Source organism: Acyrthosiphon pisum, chromosome X (genome assembly GCF_005508785.2).
Source record: "Acyrthosiphon pisum isolate AL4f chromosome X, pea_aphid_22Mar2018_4r6ur, whole genome shotgun sequence".
NCBI classification, from domain to species: Eukaryota; Metazoa; Arthropoda; class Insecta; order Hemiptera; family Aphididae; genus Acyrthosiphon; species Acyrthosiphon pisum.
In genome coordinates, this window is record NC_042493.1 from 14,583,807 (window position 1) to 14,591,273 (window position 7,467).

At 24.4% G+C, this 7,467-nt stretch overlaps 1 long non-coding RNA gene across 4 annotated transcripts in view; it reads right to left on the reverse strand.

The window, feature by feature from the left end:
- The window catches only part of LOC100573816, a 24,441-nt gene extending 21,288 nt beyond the window's left edge, over positions 1-3,153 (reverse strand). Inside the window, exons 1-2 of one of the 4 annotated variants that reach the window (XR_003838779.1) lie at positions 2,916-3,153; positions 2,676-2,830 (exon numbers count right to left, since the gene is read on the reverse strand). This is a non-coding gene — a long non-coding RNA (uncharacterized LOC100573816). Of the gene's footprint in view, positions 1-960; positions 1,129-2,675; positions 2,831-2,915 lie in introns of those variants that run through there. The other 3 variants (XR_003838778.1, XR_003838782.1, XR_003838781.1) reach the window with 3 other exon arrangements.
- Positions 3,154-7,467: the final 4,314 nt, after the last annotated feature.

Below are 7,467 nucleotides of genomic sequence, written 5' to 3' on the forward strand. Positions count from 1 at the left end.
AAAGATAAGAACACCACATAATATTAATTTATCTATCATAGAGATTGGCTCAAACGACTGTAAGACAAAATATTTAAATTTCTTGTTTTGATGTTGAAAATTGTTAAAAAGCTTACTCATATAATATCTACTTAATATACCAATTTAAATTTAGGTATAAATCATATAAGCTTTTTGTTTGTCAAAATATGGACAAAATGGTAATTTATATACAACAATAAAAAAAACAAGTTATTATTTCAAAACCAATATCTCTTAATAGTAATACTTGAAAATGTCATTTATAATGTATCATTGATATACCTAATTGAATTCAAAACATAGTACATCCTGTTTTTTTGGTAATATCTAAAATATTTTCAAATAATAAAATGCCAATTTGCCAATTTAGGTGTAGACAGCTTTTAATCGAATCACAATTAATAGGTACCTATGTGTTATGGATTCCATCATCCACCGAATAGGATGAATGGATATAAAATTGTTTCTAACTCGTCAACCACAGACAGAGTGGTCTTAGATTAATGTGAAAAGAATAATTAAATTATACTAAACAAATTTACTACAACTTTATTATAGAATCTGGAGTCAGCAAATTCTGTTAATAACAAATAGCTTAATGAATTTCAAATTATAAGATATGATTGGGATCAAAGGATATCTGCTAGATATTAAAAGTTTTGTGGGTCTAGCGGCAATTGTTTGTTTCAAATTAATTTTAGTTATACAAGATGGAAGAGCTTTAAATTATTACAAAGAGTGTACCTAAGCAAATATAATTATTACCTTGCCACATTGAAAAAAAAAATGACTTGAGATGGCTTAATAGGCAAAACAAATATTTAAAATATCAAATTTCTAATTTATCAATCGTCTAATTTAAGATAACATTAAAAGTAAATCACATGTATTATAGATTTTTATGAAAAAAGATGTCAAATATAAATTTTAATATCATACTAGCTGTGATACCGTGTAGTGTGCTTCTGCAGTTTTTCATTTACAAATTCTGAAGTTCTGAACTCTGAGAAGATTTCCTTTACATCATGGAGTGTGGTTTAATATGCTTTAATAAAATCTATATAATGTTATACTGTTATATCTTAGGAATAGGAAATTATCACGTTATGTTAAAAATAATGATTAATTTGGTTAGGAAATAGGAAATAAATAGATCTTATAAGTACGCTTTTACAAACATATTTAAGTAATTTAATATATATTTTGTTAACGGTTTATAATTCAACTAGTCCAGACAGTCCCTGATGTCTATGAGCCCAACAAATTTTATAAAATTGTATAATTACATTTAACTTTTTAAAATAAATTTAATTTTTTCAATTTAAATGCATATTTTTTGATTTTTTGTGCTATTTATAGCGCATATTTTGGAGTTTTTAAGTGCATATTTAAGAGCTAAAAAGTAACATTTTTAGTGCTACAACTTCCGAGCCCTGGTTATAACATTACAAATCATCATTATATAATATGTGCAAATTATTATGGCGTAATTTTTTTAGCATTGCAGCATTAAATTTGTATTGACGTACATATTTCTTATTGTTAATATTGGAAGCTACTAATTGCTGTCAACTGCTAGGTTGGCTGTATACGAGGCTGTATCTGTTTACATTGCACTTAATGCAAACGGATATAACAAACCTAGCAGCTGACAGCAATTTGTAGTGTACTAGCTTACAATATTAACAATAAGATAGCTTTTATCTGTGTATTATAAAATCAATGATTGCAGTAAAGAACTGAAAAAAATTAAAAATAAAGTTATATAATAGAATTCTACTATTTAAACAACTTTTAAAATAATAAATTAAGTAAAATGGGAGGTAAAATGCTTCTAATAGAACACCTTGTTTTTAGTAGTCATACTATTATCGGCAAAATTTAAATAAATTTAAATACTGTCATAAGCTAATTGTAAAAGAATTGGTACCTACCTATTAATTACAAATAAAAAATTTAATATTCTTTAATTGAGTAATAAGTTGTAATAATTATTTGTATGTTTTAGTTTTTTGTTTTGCTTTTAAAATAAGAGAATATATTTTTCAATCAATGGCTTGAGGATTTGAGATAAATTAGAAAACATTTTATATCTAAAACACTACATTAATACATGCGAGTGGGTAAGACATCCAGTGATAGCACTTAACATTATTTAATATAGTTATTCAAAAGTTACATGATACATTAATTTATTAACTTGAATAATTTACAATTTATGATGTCCATGTACTTATTACATTAATATTTGGAAGTACCTATCATGTTCCTATAATAATCTTATAATTTATTTGTAAAGCAAATTAATAGGTTTAGCTACCAATCATTGAACAGTATTGGATTTAAATAAAAACATTTAAGTTATAGCTTTTTAACATTTTAACTAGGTGCCATCAAGCCAACAAATGAAAAATGGCAATACTTTGTTTAAATTCTCACATAACAATTAAAGATAATATTTACTAAAATGCTAATTATAAATAATTTGAGAAAAAATACTATAACTTTATATAAAAATAAATTGTTGTGTTAAGTAAAATGTTTTTACAATCGTTTGTTTGTAGATTTTTAAAATCTGATGTGAAATTATAATTTGGTTAATTTACTTAATATAACATACAATTCATAACTATTTATGCATTTATAATACTAACCTTTAACAGTGACATCCAGTTCCTTTTAAACCGTGTATATTTATATTTTCTATTGTATTTTGAATCCAAATTAAATGTTTTTTACTTGATATAACAGTTGGTGTTTTTTTATGTTATCAATTTGGTTAATTTTGTTTCGCTTGCTATACTGGCACCTTAAAGAATAATCAGTTAAATAAATATATATTTATTAATAAATACCACTATAAGACATAATTTAATGCATATATTGTATTTTACCATAATATATATATTTGGCAATGCGGTACCTATAGAATCATATTTGTTTAAAATTAAAATATTTAAGTTATACATTTTTACTGTTTTAACTACTATTTGATTAGCAAACATTGCTTAAAATGTTTATTGAAGCCTAAACTATGGAGGCTTAAAAAACAAAGAAACACATCATTCATTACCTCCCAACTCGTCATCGATGATTTAACTTAATACATAAATAATTGTAAGATCTGTATAAAATTTATTTTTTGATATTATTTCTTAGCATCATTTCAAGGTGTTTTTATATCAATGACACCTTGCATCATATCATTTTGTGTGTTGTAATATTTTATTGATAAGATAATTGATAAATAATAGAAATATTTTTTAATGGAATTGATAAAGAGTATTATAATACTTTTCGACGTTTCGCTCTTTGAACGAATGTACGTCCAGCCATGACAAAATGTCAAAATAGATGGTGTCATATTGGCAGAAAATATAATAATTTTGGTAACCTTTTTTGTTGTTTATAATGGATTCGGGATGTCTGTCGTTACCGACGGGATAACACCAATGCTAACGACAATATACTACTACGACATTGTATAACTCCGAAAAAAAATTTCACTGCCAACCATAACACTACTCCGATATCAATTACTTCGAACATAAACTATACCGATATTATATTATATTACTCCGACGTATTTGTATCAAGTGATTTGCATTTTGTCATGGGGATAACCACATGTCTACATGATAATTAATAAGTGAAAACCATTTTAATATAATATAATTTATAAGTTATATATTTAAAATAAGATATAACAGTATAACATTATATAGATTTTATTAAAGCATATTAAACCACAATTTAATTAAACAATTTTCTGTACCTATATACAATTATATCTAAGATTTGAAAAATATAATACAAGATTCCTTATACATTTTCCTACCTTTTACAAAAAAAAAAAAGTCTACTGAGTGTCAAACCAACTTTTTATGAGCCTTTGAAGTTTTTTTTACATTGGATTTAAAGCTGTATATCAAAGAATTCAATCGAACGATTATCTTATTTTGTTGCAATTCAAAAATGAATAACCGTAGATATTTGACATTTTCACCCAATGTTTGTTTTTTCATAAGCCTAAAACTTATATAATAAATCTGTTGTAGTTAGGTATATTATAATTTATCTTTCATTTATTTTTATAGTACTATAATCTATGATGGTTTACTCAATTATAAATTGTAATAATAAAAAATAAATTATTCAAAATTAAATCAGCACTTACAAACACTAGTATTTAAATACCTACACTATCGTCTATTACTATGCCTACAACTAAAAATTATAATATTTTAATTGGTAGGTACCTATCTTATTATTTTGATTAGTGTTTCATAATATAAATATTTAAGAATTTCATACTTTAAAGTTATAAGCTATGTACGTATACATGTATTAACAATTTCTACAATTTTTCTTTTCAAAAACGTTATTTGATAAATAACAATATATTCTTACATTTTTATACTAATTATTATGAGGACAGCTACCCTAACAGGTAACCTATTACCTAAACAAATCTAACAGCTAATAGAAGTGCGTTATAGTAGTTATGTGGAGAACTGGTAAAATCATTGGGTTGAAATATTTATAAATTTATAATCAACAGTAAAATGTTTATTTTTTTAAGCATCTATTTTCCCCGCCACTCCTCGCCCATCGGATGCATAATATTTTATCTTGAACAAATCAAAAGATAAGTCATCATAAACATCGAATGTGCGATTGTCTAATAATACAACGACTACCTAATACCTATACAGTATACATATAATTATATAAATAATAATATAGTAATTATATTATAATATTTAAAACGATTTATATTTTTATTATTTTAGATTCTGAGCGGAGCTACGTACCTATTGGTTTTACTGAGGATATACGTGTAGCTAACTATATAAGTACCTACTACCAGAGTACTACCTATATTACCTACATTTTATAATTTTTTAGTGTTGCCAAACAAATTAACTTAAAACACTTATTCCGTGTTGCATGAACAATCACTAAACATTTAACGAACCTATAGGTCCCTTAAACATGATTTAGTGTCTCGTGATTGGTCTATTACATTTTATTGAACCATTATATTAATCAATTGTAAATGCTGCCCGGCGTAAAGCTTACGTCAATGGCGTATTTAGGAATTTGTCCTGGGATGGGTACAGATAAACAGTCTTGTAAAGTATTCGAATAAATGTATTCAAATAAAAGTATTTGAATACTTTTTTTGTATTCGAATGCTATTTTAAATACTTTTTTTAAGAAGTATTCGAATACGTAGGTATTCTGAATACTTTTATTTGTATCTTTTATTCATTAAAAAAATACTTTTTTCCGATCCAGAAAAATAGTTTTAAATTTGTGACAAGACATTATAAATTATGAACATTAATTTTATTCTTTAAACGAAATATAATATTGGCCCATGATATGATTATTTTTATAAACACCAATATGTGTTGTATCCCATATCGGCCAAATCATATGTGGTCAAAATGTATTAATAACTTATGTTTACGTTATATGTTTAATTATTAATTAATAAAATATGTTAAATACCAATAATTCAAAAACTGTCAAAAACTAGTTGTGAAAAAAAGTATTCTGATAGTGTTCGAATACTTTAAAAAGTATTCGAATATGTATTCTGAATATATTTTTTAAGAATTATTCGAATACGTATTCTGAATACTTTAATTCTCATTTATTCGAATATGTATTCCGAATACAAAATAAAAGTATTCTTTACAAGACCGCAGATAAATATCAGAAAACAGAGCCGTGGGGGGGGGGGGGCAAATTACGTGGGGCGATATAAAATTGTTGAGTTTTTAATTATTAAATAATAATGTGTACAAAACAAATTTTAAAAAAAGCCGGTATGTGATGGATGTTGCTATGCTGCACAATAGGTTAAAAGTGGATCAATGTATTATGGAATATGGATTGTATTAAATTTGAATTCAATGATGTAATATCATAGTAGGTATAAGAAAAACGATTCTGAGCGTAGACGGTTTGTCAGTTTGGATATTTTATATTGTTATTATTTATTATAGCCTGTAGGTTGAATTAATATTGAAATATTATAATTTTTTATTCGATTCTATGGTGATAAACAAAGCGTTAAAAATTAAAATCCCATTTTTAGCGGCTTTTTGTAATTTATCGGTGGTTTTTCCCGTGGCATTAAATAACTATTGAGAAAATCAAACACCATTGTAAAACCACTATAGCTTCATCCCTCCGCTCAGAATCTAATATAGCTACGTTATTACATAAATTTTATAAAAATATTTCCTAAAATACATTACTTTATTCATAGATGATCTTAAATAACTTTTCGAACTTTTTAAGATTAGGAATTTAAAATAACATTTATTAATAAATGTAAGATTATAGACAGTGACATTTTTAAATTTATTTGCTAAATAACAAATAGGTATTACGGAGTTTTTTAATACTAGAAAATATTACTATAGGTATACCTATATATTATCATATTTTTAAACACAGTCTTCATATTATATTATTATAAAATCCCTTATAATATTAAATATAGTATAATATGCTGCGGCAGTACCTATACCTAATTAATATTTATAATTTTTAATATTAGTAAAATTTAAAATTATTGCTTTTAATTTTAAACTTGTTAATATTTTTTTTCACATAGTTAGAACTTTTTTGGTCTGAATTAAACGTATGTTTTTACTTAGACATTAACCACAAAATAAATAAATAAATAATATGGTTTCGGCTTTTAATAACTTAGAATACAATAACCCTGGAGAACATTTTGATATAAATGACATTATGCAAACATTAAATTTGTATAATAAATAAAACCCTTCATTATTAATGGTGTGTTGGATAATTAATTGTATTTTAGTATTTAGTTATATACTTATATGTGTTGTATAGTTTTCTTTTAACTTAAAAAAAAATGTTATATAAAGATCAGTAGAATAATAAAAAAAACCTATGGACCTCTTGGTGGTCAACGTGTTAAATTGGGTTACAGGTATGCAGTGTTGGGAATAGATAACTAAAAAAATATCTAGATAAGATAAGATAATTTTAACAAAATATTAACTAGATAAAAAAAAGATAACATAAATGAAATTTATCTAGATAAAGATAAATACAACAATACATTTATCTAGATAAATATCTAGATAAATATCATTTTTTTAGTATTTTTGTAATATTAGATTTATATCAATATAATTACATAATATTTATAATAACAACGGATTGAGCCTTTTAATTGAACTATTTTGAATATTATACCTATAAGAATGAAACATCAAAACATTTAAACAAAGTATAGTATTCTACTGTTCAAAATAATGTAGTTAGCTGACTCTTTATTCTTTAATACTATAATATTTCTATCTCTACTTAGTTATACAAATGCATACAATAATGAATTAATAATAATTTATACATTTTAATACAAACTAATCAAGTAAAAATTATTAATTT